Raw genomic sequence first — 12657 nt, forward strand, 5'->3', positions numbered from 1 at the left:
GGAAAGGCCCCTTTTGCAGAAGGCTACGAGCTGGCACTAGCAAATTCTTTTTTCTTTTCTTCAGAGTTTTAACACCAGTATAATACTGGGCTGGAGTGGGGCCAGGTAGCACAAAATGTGTATTTACTGCCCAAAGAAAGTAGATAAGCCTGAGGAATGGTATCATGACAGCAAATAGATTATTTTTTAATCCTTCAGTAGGATTTAAACTGTCTGCACTGTGAGCAAAAAAGAGGGGGGAACAATTTTATTCCAGACAGAGTTTTATTGCCAGATATTATATGGTATTGGAACACCTATGAAAATGAAAAAATGAGTAGGAAGAAAAGAAAAATAGGTTAAATAAGATCATAATTGTTGTTGTGACACCAGAGCAAGCAAGGTCTGATGAACTCCCAGCTTAATTTTCCGACTTCTGCAGAAATTTCAAGTGGTTCTGGGCCCAAGTCTAACTGGGGTGCACATGGCTGGTCGCTCCTGTGGCTGGGAGCCATGTGAGTGAACCATACAGGTTCCAGGTGCTGCCTGACCCATCTCTTCATCCTGAGATGCTGAGACCTGAGTGCTGGCAGGTTCCCTGGGGCTGCTGCTGGTCTTCCAGTGCTCTAAGGTACCTCTTCCTGGCCCCCTTCTCTAAAGCTGGTACCAGGTACAGGTGAGGGGCTATGAGGAAGAGACCCACCCGTTCAACCTGCATTGACTAGAAATTCTCAGGCTTCCCTTGTTTTGTTTACCAAGCAGGGATCAGAAAGTAAACTGTTGAGAAACCATCTACGATTAGTGGATACTAAGCAAATGTCCTGAGAGAGGTGTCTTTCATTTCCCTGAACCACCCAATCTTGTTAAAAGCTATTTCAGAAAAAGCATACAACTGAGTGAATATGTTGCAAACTAGTGACTGAGTACGGTCATTGTGCAGGTGACTCTGTACTGGAAATATTTCTGTAAGCCTGTGAAAATTTTACAAATATCTATGATATTTGTATGAATCCACCAGTTCTCATTGCAGCCTCATATTACATGGCTGAGCACTCCCGTGCTAGTTCCAGACTGGCTCTTCCATTGACTACCTCTAGACTAAGTGTCTGCAGTGCTATTAAGAACAGCTTAAATGAATCTACTTTCTCGTTCAGAGATGTTCTCTTTTGCAGTCGTCTGATATTTGCGGTCTCTAGACTCTTAGTTGGCTTCTGTCACGTGCAATGAAAGCTCATTTTTGCTGTTAATCTCCACTTCTTCCTGGTGCTGCATACCAGTGGCCCAGCTCTCCTTGGCTCCCTCCTTTGATCTCAGGGAATAAAGCCATGTTTTTGAATAACTAAGAATATCTCCCATGTGAGGAATAGGATAATCCTGGGTGTATCCTGACCTTGTGGGTTACACTGGCGGATGGAAGGGAGATGGAAGCAACATTTCATTTCCACATGTAATGTGACATTTTCTTGTCTAGCCCTTCTACTTACTCTGTCCTGTTGGATAGTCCTTGAGCTCTTATGATACCATATAGGTCAGTTGCTTTTTGTAGTACAGTTTGAGAGCAATTAAAATCATTACTTTTATTTCCCTTCTTTCTTTTAGATGCGGAGTTTGGAGAAGTCATTAAAATTCCTGTCATATTTGCGTATAAGTGGAAACATGAGTTGTTGACAGTACTTAATTTCAAACTCCAAAAATAATTTCTAAATTTAATGGCAGCTTTCTAGACCATTTACATTCAATTTTACTTAGCAACAAATGTCAGCACTGTCATGGTTAATATGTTGATGCATGAAACCAAGAATAAAATGTTCCTGTTGTCAGGCTAGCCAGGAAGCAAACTTCCACCACAGGGCCTTACAAATCTCTCAGGAACCATTATGGTAAATGCTGCAGTTGCTTAGCCCTACCCAAATGTTGTGAGAAAGTGAGCTGCAGTTATTCTGTATACTTTTCACTTTTAAGGAGATTACAATTCCTAGCTAATTTTAATTATTAGTTGAAAACGAGCACAGATGTTCACTCAATTAATTAATGTTCTTTAATCAAGCAAGTCCCTTGAGGAACCATGTCAGTTTTTCAAGAGTCCGGGGAGATAGATGGCAGAGCACTATGCAAACAGGTTACTGCATCATTTCATGCTCTGCATGTCTTTTAAAATGCTCGAAAAAGCTTTGTTGTGTAAAATTTACTGTATGTTTTTACCAAAATAATTTGGAGATAAGCTAAACATATACAGCGGTTGTGTGATAAACATCATCACTGCCAAGGGGGTGGGAATGGAGCATTATTAAGATGCCTTCCTAGAGATCCAGCAAGAATTGAATCTTTGTTCTGAAGAATAGCCTCAAATACGATGGATTTGACATTATTTAGTACATTAGTGTTGCCAAAGCCTGAAGCAGTACTGGCAGCAGGTGAAGACATATGTACTAGTGTCATATAGTGTGTTGTGCTATTGAACTGTTCAAGAAAAAAGTGCAGGTGCATGAAGCACCGTGGCTTTTGCTGTCACTACAATTCTCTCAGGGATCCTCACTGTCAGGATGGCAAATGCCACAGTGAATTGAACTGCTTCAAATGGAGACTGTTTAGTTATTTAAATTACATTCTCTGAGGTACAGAGAACCTTCCAGGAGAGGTCTGCTCAGAAACAACTCTTTTGTGTCAGTTGCAAATTTCCATGATTTCCAGGTGCACTTGTATTTTGTTATTTTACTGTATGTACCTTTGGTGCCAAATAGATTGGGGGGGGCAGGGAAGTCCCTTTAACACTGTTACATGTTAAAACCAGAATTTTTAATGAGATAAGACATAGCAGCAAGATATCCAGCATTCTCCATGCAAAACTGCATTTTCATTTGCCTTTATCTGTTAATTGCTTCAGCTGAAATTTCTCAGGCTGAAAGGTCAGCCATTAGGCTTGGTTTGCCTTGGGAAACTTCACTTAAGTAGCTGCTGTACTTTGTGCTGGAGCTGCAGGCAGGGAGGCAGACCTTGCCATGACCCATGGGCGCAGGCAGCTGGGAGGAGGAAACAGCAGGGTGACAGCAGTGGGCAAGGGCCCCAAGCGACATAAAGCCGATGAGGAGCCAGAGTAGGATGGGACCAGACATCAGCGTGAAGGTGAGGAGAGAATAAGTGGGACAGGCTGGAACAAGAGCCCAGAGTCAGGAAAAAGGTTGAGTGATTTGGGCATGGAGCCAGCCCATGAGCTGAGGAGGACGTGGAGAAGCACAGGGATAGATTGGAGAGACTGGAAACAGGGTGTCCACATTGACATCAGAGCATGCTGCCTCCCGAGTGCGGGTCACAACGCAACCTTGGAGCAAGGGGACCTTTTCCAAGGGAGATTTCCCTGCTAGCAAGGGGAAATACAGCTTCTGTAAGAGCAAACTTTGTTTTTAATTATGAGGAATAGTGGTAAGTTTCATCAATGTGACTGCTCTGGGAAAGTAAATTAGAAATATGGAGATACTTCCTACTGTCTTGTTTGTTAAGTTTCCTGTCTCTGAAGGTACAGTAGAGGCAGGATGGGAAGCGGAGACCTTTCCTGCTCCACCTTAGCTAAAAGAAAACCATGGGATTTGCTTCATTTTGGTTTTCAAAACTGACTTAGATTCTGGCCTCCTATGGAGAGACTCAGCTGTGTTATTAATAAACGTTTTGAAAAGTGGCCACATAAGTAAAAGGAAAGAAAAAATGCATGGTCGTTATGTTACCTTTCAGAGCAATGCTTTTGTATTTTTGCTGTTGTTGGGTATTTTCTGTTAGTAAATAGTCTTCCACTGAAGGAGCAAGAGTTGAAACACAGTTTGTTCTCTCGAAGATTATTTTGCTTTCTTTCAAGTTTTAGATAAATCCATTTTCCTCCCACACAGTCTCTCCTGTCAGACAGCTGCCAAGATTAATCCCACTCAAGAAAGAGGCTTTAATATACAGAGAAGAGCCGAGTCCCATTACTTGATATCTATATGCGAGTGCATCTGTGTTGGTGTTGGGGGAATAAATATATATGTGCGGAGGGAGGAAGATGAAATGAAAATCTTCCACTGAGAGCGAGTGAGTTTGGCACTTGGATGATGACTTCTTTGGAAATAAACATCCCAGTGATGGCAATTGTTATGTTGCAGAAAGGGATTAGAAAGGGAGACTTGACTGATACCCTTGCTGGTACAGGAGTCTGGGGAGGGCAGATGTGTAGCTTCTTCAAGGCGTAGTCTCTAGGTGCCCATGGTTAACAGTACTCCCAAACTGCTTGTGTCATGGGACAAGGGAAGAAAAGGGGGCTGTAAATGCAGAGGATCTAAGCTTTTAATTAAATAAATCAAAGTCTTCCATATCTTTCCTTGCCTCAGATCCCTCCCATGCCCCCTTAACACGACTGGCTTGTGGTTGGACCATTGCAACCTGTGAAGGCAGAAGTGCCCTGTGATGCCAGGCCAGGGGGTTGCCGAGTGCTGCCAGAGCTGGATATTTCATCCCTGGTCACCTTTAACAGGGGGAAAGAGGGCTGGCAGCTTGGGAAGAGCATCGCCGCTTAACAAGCAGCAGCCCTTAGCAATGGCAGTGCAATGTAAGTCAACTTTCAGTGCCCTTTCTGGTAGCATTAATGACAGACTTGAGATGGGTTAAAGGTGGAGCCTTTTGCCTCGCTCCCTTAGATGCCAGCACAGATCTCCCCCTTTGCAAAACCAAAAATCTTCCTGATAAGAACAGGAGAACCCATTTTTCCTCAGTTCTCCCCAGTTCTCCGGCGAGTGTAGAGTGCAGTGACCTGGGGTTGCAACGGGTAGGAACCGTTGTAGCTTTCCTTGCAGATTTGGTCAGATCTCTGTAATTGCTGTGGAGGTGTAACCTGTTTCTCCAGCCTTCTGGTACTGGAGACAGGCAATTCTGTCCCTGGAACGTAGCATAAGAGCAATTTACAGTTATTTTTATTAAAATGGCTATATTTGGCATCTTTACTCCTGTTCCATGCCCCACATCTTGATTTCTCAGCTTCCTGACCAGTGCTAGTGATTTTAATTCCCTGATAAGTTTCAGATCAAAGCTTGGAAGGTATCCCAAGATGCTTCCTCCTTCTGAGAAGAAAGCTGGCTCAGTCCCGAAAGCAAAGAAGCAGCAATACCAAAATCCGTCCCGTAGGAAAGGGCCAGCACTTGACCTGTGTACTGTTGTAATCCTGCTGTCGACTCCCTTTGCTGGTAGAGGGATTAATTTCCGTGCAGTTCACCACAGCAGCGACCCCAGATCTATACAAAATGTTCAACCTCTGTGGGGATAAATGTTATATAAAGTGAATGTAATGCCCAAGACTTGCTACCCAGTCTCAAATCTTAGGGAGAGGCTTCAGGTCCCCCAGCCAGTTCTCTGCCATGCAGGGAGGTATGGATCTGTGCGTTAGGATAGAGAGACAGGAGAAAATGGCAGGATAAAAAGCCCTTCACGTTTTCAACTCTTTTATGTAAATTCATGCTGCAGATGATAGTGGTGACACACTTCCCAGTGAAGCCTGTTTAGAATTTTGCCCTAATATATGCTATCAGGGGGCTGGCATGCTGGTAAGATTATGCTCAGGAAAAGTTTGGAGCTGCCATCAATTTTATGAGACTATAGGGCAGCATTACACGAGCATTGGTGTTATCCTTTTGGAAGGAAATGGAACATTAAGTAATAAAAGCTCTGCTTAAGTACCTGTAATAAATATTGAACAGCCAAGGAAAACTCATTAGAGGAAATGTCTTCTTTCCAATGCTGAAAAAAACCTATCCACCCTCAAACCTACACACCATTGGTTGAAGCTTCATTGACAGCTTGTTCACCAAACAAGAACTGAAGACATTTTTGTCGTCAGTCATCCTGACGAAATGAAGCATATTGTGCAGAAAACAGGCAGTCTCTTTCACAAATGGATCCCTGGTTTATCTATTTCTGGCTTAAGTTGTCTTATGCTTTATCCAGTGTATTTGAGGAAGGGGTTCCAAGAGTCTGTTCCAGTTCACAGAGGGAGGCCTGTTCTTGTATTAATAACTTTTTCAGATCAGTACCATCTTGAACTATATTTGTTTTGCTTTCCCATACGGCTCAGGGCCCTTTTCGAAGATTTTGTATTTCTAATTCATAATGGAGCCAGTTGGCAAGCATTATAAGAAAAAACACGATTTTCTTGAGGAAACTCTAGTCAGCTGTATGTATTAGATTATCTGATAACTGATCTGGTGTATGTCTTATTACTGAGAGATTTTAACACTTAAATGAAGCATTTTGCTTTTATGATATTTAGACGGTTTGCAGATGTTGGTGGATGGTTATTTAAATGTACAGGTTCATGAGTGGTTATCTGAGAAGATGAAAAGGAAGAAGCAGCAGAGATTACAGCACAGTGTTTAAAAAAAGTCAGATGCAGTTAAGAGTCAATTCATGGGAAGGTGGAAATCAACCTGCACTTCAGACGTGGAAAGATAAGGGTCATACAAAGATAAGTAGTTGTAGGAAATATGCTACATGTGTTGTGTGATCTTTGTCATTCCAAACAAGATATCAACAGGGCTGCAAAGAGGAGATTTAGGTGTCCGATAAGTGAAGAAAAAAGTTTTCCCACTACTTCCCCCCTCTTGCACTGCTGACAGAAGTAAGGGGGTACTGCTGAGCCTCCAGCGTGCAGAGGATAAACTAGTCTTTAGGCCATGACATTGTGTTTGTGATAATGTCAAAAGAAAGAAGTTGGGAATTCAGTGACGTAGCAAGTTTGGTTCACGGCTCTACTATACACATAGCGTGGCTGTTGTCACCGCAAACGATGATTGCTAAATTCCCTGTGATTGCTTTTTGAAAACTGAATCTGAGGGAGTCCTATTTCTTGTTGTCCCTGGCCTTGGTAGACTCTCTACCTGCCCAATAAGGGTTGATGGAGATGAACTGCTCGCAGAAAGCCCTGTCCAGCTACGTTTTGCATAGTTGACCAACAGTGACTCCAACTGTAAAGCACTTAGCTGCTCTTTAATTAAGAAATCACGATTATTGCATAGGAGTCAGTTTCTATAATAAGAATAAAAAGAACTCTCTCTGATATAAAATATGTTGAGGCCTAGAGTCACTCAGATACTTAAGGTGCCACTTAGGTTGACACAGTAGTCCGCTGCAGAGTATGTTAAGCATATGCTGAAGAATTTCCCAGTTTCTAAGTCTGAATTCCTGGTATTTAGTGTGGCATTGCTGGCTCGTATTTGGACTGTGCATGTATATTGTGTTTGTGATGTGCAATACAGTTCTGATGTAAAATATCACAACACTATTGAATATGGACTATTAAATATTTCAAACAATTTGCTACTGGAGCAAATGCAGTTATATCCAGCACGATGTAAAAGCTAAGCTGAATTGATCTATTATTTCTATTTGTAGCTAGAAAGACAGCTTCAGGGAGAAAAAAACCCAATCTATTGACATCAGCATTATGTTGGAAATCTTGTATAGCTGTATTACATGAAAAAGCATCATTAGCTGCACATAATAAAATAGCAGACTACCAAAATGATATAAAACTTAAACATACATTTGTCTTTTATGGAGATAGTGTATAACTAAAATTACAGGGTAAGCTAGAACTATTTCTATTAGAAAAAATATAAATGAATGTACTGCAAGATAACAGACTGATAAGTGAAGACAATACTGTGCAGATTCATGTAGAACTTTCCAAAAATAAAAGTACTGATACACTGCAGTCCTGGTGCCACCCGGGGGCTGTGGAGTCCGCATGGTCAGTGGTTTTAAGACAAGGTTAGACAGTGATCATAACTGACTCGGGTGGGGCTGATTCCTCCCTGGGGCCCTGGGATGGTTCAGATGACCTCCTGAAGTTGCTTCCAGCCATGTATTATATTGTTTTCATATCGCTGAACATGATACTCGGGGTAAGATGGGGTAAGGCAATAAAATGAGCTTTATCCCTCAAAAATACTTGTAACCACGTGGAAGTTCAGTAATTTTACAAAAACCTGTTGAACCAGCTGACCACATTCAGCCTCCACTCTGCTGCCTGTAAATTGCTGAACTGGCATTAGTTAAGTTTCTGCTTTATTGTTGATGTCTGTTCTCTTGACTGCAGCATCGCTCCCCAGTCTCCCTCTGCTTTTTCCTGTCTCCCTCTTGTTTCCTGCCTGATGAATAGAATCTCTGTTTTGTGGAGCAGGCCTTGCCTTTGTTATTTGTCTGTGCGATTTCCAGCCTTGAATCTTCAGTGGGGTCTGTTTAATATTATAATACAAGCAGTGGCAGTGGTGAGAATATATGGTTTAGGGTTTTTTGTCAGTAGGATGTTGAGAAGAATGGACAGTGTGAGCCAGTGACTTTGAATTAACATGGAACCTAGTGTGCTGCACAAGTTTGCTTTGGTTTGGGACAAGTTTGGTTTGGTTTTGAAGAAGAAATGCAGTGCTTTGATGTGCTGAGCTAACAGTCACTGAAGGTCGTGAATATCTCGGCACTCACTGGATCCAGGAATCCACAGATGTGGTGTTGGTGGTAATCATGCCTTTCTCCTTGGGAAGCTCGAGCCAGCTGCAGCCTGTGTTGTTGAGACAAAGGAAATCCTTCTGTGGGCTGTCGTCATACCAGTGTCTCGTGGCCCTGTGTGGTGACCCTTTCCCTTCCTCTTGCCAGGGCTCAGTTCAGGACAGGTGAGGTTGACTTGGAAGGGTCAGTCATGGCCTGGGAGCACTTGTGCTTGATGATGGCAAAATATGTGGGGATTCAAAAGTGCTCTCCCTTCCTAAGTCACCAATATCAGAGCTATGACAGAATCCAGACTGCCATGTGTGAGCCCATCTTCGGAATTAACTTCGCTTTCAGTTTAGAAAGCATGTGTATTCAGCTATAGTTTCTTGTTTTCAATACGAGTAAATTGTATGGTAGAAAAACTTCCTCAGGAGCAATGCAAGACATTTTGGAGTCTATTTTCTTTTGGCAAATCTCTAAGCCTAACAGAAAATTTGGAGACTGGCAAACTGCCTTTGAGTTAAACCCTTTTGAAAGATTGGAAGTATATTGGTTGACATATGCTTTGGGAAGAATATAGAATTAGTTAAAATATTGTACCTGATCGTATATGATGCCCATATATTTTAGACTGTGACATGGTAGGTTTAGAATGAAACAAAATAGATTTATAACAGTTTATTTCTATTCTTTCTTGACTTCAGAAAATCAGCTGTTAAAACAGTGACTGGGTTTCTTGTGTGTACAGTTAGATGACCAGAACCATTTACTGTATATGACATTAGCAATAAATAAAAGGCAGTGCAGCTAAGGGTGTACAGTTAAATCAATAACAACATAAGACTGCAACGTTTTTTAGTGTAGTTTTCTGGGGTATCTAAGCATGCTGTGCCAGGGCTTGCGTCACAGGGCTGTGGTGTTAAAAAAACCCCACCACCTTTCTAGTAAGAGACTCAAGCTAAAAGAATCGATATAATGGCATATGTTACTATATCACACAGTAAATCTATTATGTAGTGCATCCACTCATGCCATTTAACATCGTTTACTGTTGTTTAAAATTTGACAAGTGTTTTCTTAGTGAACAGCATTTCGGTCTATTGGTTTATTGCAATCTGTTCCAAAACCCTGTTGCTACGAGCATTCTGTGTTTCCAGATCTTCAAAGTGTGTATGCAATATCTTAAGTATAATATTAATTTTTCTGGCCACCAACTCAACAGCCCAGAAGCCAACAAGGAATTATAAATACATCTGTGAAATCATTGCTTGTATGCATGATGTGTTCCATGAATACAAAAAGGAGTTTACAAAGGTCAGAGTAAGTTGATTGCAGTATTTGGAGATACAATGGAAATGAATTAAAGGTTTAGATTTAAATTATTTCTGAATAGTTTTCTGCAGTAGTTATTTGATGCTGCATTGGAACATGGCTTTTCTGCGAAACGGGTGCCTCTAACAGCTGCGAATAGCCAATAGTAATAAAAATGCTAATATGTACGTCATGGGTTGGTGAAGTTGAATAATGCTTCTTGGCCTTGTAAACTTCCATATTGAGGGGGAGAACAGGACTGCGTAGAATAAAACATTGTGGAAAGATGAAGAAATACCTTAACATCTCCATGGTACTTATTTTCCTAATTAGTTGTGTAGTATCAGTTCCATAGTATCATAAATGGACTCTGGTCAGTATTACAATTTTGTTTATATGAAGTGATAGCTGAATGGCTACATTTCTGTGAAGATACAGCTTTATGTTTTATATTGGTAGCCATCTACTGTCTGAGTGCTGAAAAGAAATATGCTCTTATTATGTGTACAGATTTAATATTTCATAAATGTAAATAGTCCATCTCCATTCATTTTATCTTTATTGATTCCAAGCATTATTCTTTCATACAGAGGGATACACCGTAAGGGATCCATGAGCCTTGCAAAGTGAAGTCTTCATAGAAGAACCAGAATTGCCAGAACTAATTATTATTTTTATACTCCTGGTCTCACAGCAGTATCACTAAGCTGATTACTGCTGGGCTCTAGGTTATGTAACACTGCAGTGCTATGCTCAACATTAATAGCTGGTTCTCTTCCTCACCAGCTCCGCACACTCTCTCCTATTCCTTTTCTTTGGAGGAAGTCCAGACACATTGGTTGTATCCTCATCAAGAACCTGAAAAATAAAATAAGCCACTGGGGCAAGGAGATGCCCTGTGTTTTGTCTTGGAGTCTGAGGCTGAGCGATTGATTACATTTGTTCCCATTTGTTCCCATCTAACTTGGCTTTGTCATCTGGCAAATATGATAAACTCAGTACTGAGCCCATCTTCTGTGTTCGGCTACTGATTTCCCTGGGACTCAGCCAGCCTTCCCCTGCAGAGCTTCTGGATCACTGGATCACTTTTGTCCTACCTGTGGTTCCACCAAAGTCAGCGCTGTTATGCCTGGAGGCATTTTCTCCTGGCGAAACAAGGAGCTCAAGGAGCTGGCAGCTCCAGCTGGCAGCTGCTATCCCAGCCCCTCTGCTCTTTGGAAAAGCCACATTCTAGTCAGTGTCTGCACAATGTCTTAAAAATGTGAGATACCTTTTATAAACTTTATAGGTACCATTATAACTGCTGGTTTTTTTCCAACTGGGAACAAACTGAACTCTTCTTGTAATAGCTCGCCTCATGCATTTTATGGATCTGATGCCATGGGGCAACAAGCAATCTCTGGCAGAGTTTGGACAAAAATGCTGATTTTCTTAGGCCAGGAGATACTGACATAATTGAACAGTGCTTGCTTTATTTTCTTTTCTCAGCTGTGATGCTCTCCTGGGAGAATATTCATTGGAGTCCATTTTATTTGTTTTGGAACATGAGCTTTTCTTGGAATAATTCCCTTGATTGCTATAGGAAGAGGATTTCTGTTTGGACTATTTATTTTCTGAAAAGAGGAAGGGAAACCTCCATGTTAAACTTTTGTTTCCTTGTTTCTAGATCTAACCGTATTCATATCTCATAAATCTCAAGGGTCCTTCCCGAAGTTGTGCAGAGCATGTTATAAGAAAAGCTTATGAAAATTTTTCCATCGGACAATCAACTAATTAAAATGATTATTTTCCTAAAGGAAAAAAATTATTTTTAAGACTTCAACTCATTTTATTTCTGATAGTGCAATCACAAAGTAACAGAAACAGAATCTACATTTTCATATTTGAAATATCAAATCAGGGCAAAAATATTTTATTGCACCAAATGATGTTATTTAACAAAAAAGAGTTTAATTTTGTTTCAACGTTTCTGGTTGGAACCTTTGTAAGATTTTGTTTCATGATCATTTTTGACTGTTTTCTTCAGTTTCATTTTCTTTCCAAATGAACATCCTATTTCCAGACATCCATAGGTCTGACTCCAGTTTCCACAATGTGAAAAGTATGTTTCATGCAAGGAAAAATAGCTAGTGGGAGACAACCTCTGAAACAAGCATCTGATTATCAGCCAGGACTACAGCCTTCTCCTGCTCATAGAAATGGGTAACTCGCTGCTCCCTTCACTGCTCTTCTTAATTGAATCTAAATGGCTAAGAATAAACTTAAAGGCAGCAGTGTCACTGTGAGGGCTAGAGCTTCTCACAGCTGTGCAAACCTCTCGCACTCTGATGCCGGTTAACTCTAGCAAACCTCCACTGGGTCTTTGGTCCATCATTTTGAAAAATTGAAGCAAAGGGGCTTGGCACAAGCTAACTGTTTCTATCGCTAATTCACTGAATAATGACAATTTGCTGAACATCTGCATCAAAAGGTTTTTTTTAGTCCTGTTTGGATGTTAGTCTAGGAAGGCATTGTTGTCCAAAACTGCCTGAAGAGTTTATCACAAACAAATCCAGGGGAGCTCAACTCACCCTGCCTTTTCTAAAAACATCTAAGGAGGCTGAGATTTCCCTCAGTCAGAGCATACTTAGCGGCTTCTTAAACCCTCTTCTGAGGAGGCAATGGGAGCTGAGTGATGCAGTCCTCCAAAGGAGGAAGCATTTTTTACTCATAGGCTATAATTCACTGAAAAAAAAACCCCAAAACCCAGTAGTTAACTTGAGACATACAGAAGATGAGGTATGAATAATTTTTTTTTTTTACTTCTAGGAAGCTAGTTGGAGAAAAACCTGGAAAAGGGGATATAAATGATTGGGTTTGGTTAGCTAT

General features: G+C 41.0%; 1 protein-coding gene across 1 annotated transcript in view; it reads left to right on the forward strand.

The window, feature by feature from the left end:
• PCSK2 (proprotein convertase subtilisin/kexin type 2) overlaps positions 1 to 12657 on the forward strand; it is a 106208-nt gene that overhangs the window by 21545 nt on the left and 72006 nt on the right. The window lies entirely within an intron of this gene.

Source organism: Gymnogyps californianus, chromosome 3, assembly GCF_018139145.2.
Source record: "Gymnogyps californianus isolate 813 chromosome 3, ASM1813914v2, whole genome shotgun sequence".
Taxonomy (NCBI): domain Eukaryota; kingdom Metazoa; phylum Chordata; class Aves; order Accipitriformes; family Cathartidae; genus Gymnogyps; species Gymnogyps californianus.